Source organism: Corvus brachyrhynchos, unplaced genomic scaffold (assembly GCF_000691975.1).
Source record: "Corvus brachyrhynchos isolate BGI_N302 unplaced genomic scaffold, ASM69197v1 scaffold239, whole genome shotgun sequence".
Lineage (NCBI taxonomy): Eukaryota > Metazoa > Chordata > Aves > Passeriformes > Corvidae > Corvus > Corvus brachyrhynchos.
In genome coordinates this window covers 1,552,949-1,553,888 of record NW_008246057.1, presented here as the reverse complement: position 1 = coordinate 1,553,888, position 940 = coordinate 1,552,949, and the positions used below count along the sequence as shown (strand labels likewise).

The window sequence follows — 940 nt, the reverse complement described above, 5'->3', positions numbered from 1 at the left end:
AACACTGGCCCCATTACTGAGTTCTGGGGAACCCCACGGGGGACCAGCCACCAGCTGGATGTAACTCCATTCCTCTCCACTCTCTGGGCCCAGCTGTCCAGCCAGTTTTATCCCCAGTGAACAGTGCTCCCATCCAGGCCATGATCAGCCAGTTTCTCCAGGAGAATGCTGTGGGAAATGGTGTCAAATGGTGTAAAGTCCAGGTAGACAACAAACAAAGCCTTTCCCTCATCCACTGTGTGGGTCACATGGTCATAGAAGGAGATCAGGTTGGACAAGATGATCTGCCTTTCACAAACCCATGCTGGCTGGGTCTGATCCCCTGGTTGTCCTGCACATGCCATGTGATGGCACTCAAGTGATCTGTTCCATAATCTTCCCCAGCCATGAGGTCAGCATGACAGGCCTGTTCCTCTTGTCCCAAACATAAAGCAAAAGCTGAGGGCTGGATAGCAGACCAACTTCCGGTTGGAGTTTTAGGAGTTCTCCTGGGGTTTTTTTCTGTTAAAGGAATTTTCCCCATATGTGTTGCTAGGGGGACAAATTGCTGGGTAATTAAGAAAAACAAAAGACCTGGCTTTGAAGTGGGGTGCATCTGGCTACTCTTTTGTTTCACCTGGGTGTGCGGACAGTTGGTTCCGGCATTTGGACAGAGAGGGAGGCTGCTTCTTGGGCTGCTTTATTTCCTTCTGCCAGAGAAACCCTGGGATCCCAAGCCCGCCTTCCCTGCCCTACTGGGAGCTGGGCTGTGGCCGCCCTGCCCCCGCCGTTGCTTCGAGCCTTCGCTACGCTGTAACCCCGCACACCCTGCCTGCCCAGACCTCTGGGGGGTTCCCCGTTTGGATACACCTCATCTCCCACCCGGGATTTGTGCTCGTCCCTGCCGTTCCGGCCTGCCGTTCCAGCCTGCCGTTCCAGCCTGCTGTTCCCGAGGGTCCGC

The 940-nt window shown here is 55.0% G+C and overlaps 1 protein-coding gene across 1 annotated transcript in view; it reads right to left on the bottom strand.

The window, feature by feature from the left end:
• GSAP (gamma-secretase activating protein) overlaps positions 1-940 on the bottom strand; it is a gene marked incomplete at its 5' end in the record, with an annotated part of 45,986 nt that overhangs the window by 5,025 nt on the left and 40,021 nt on the right. The gene's annotated exons all lie outside the window — the stretch shown is intronic.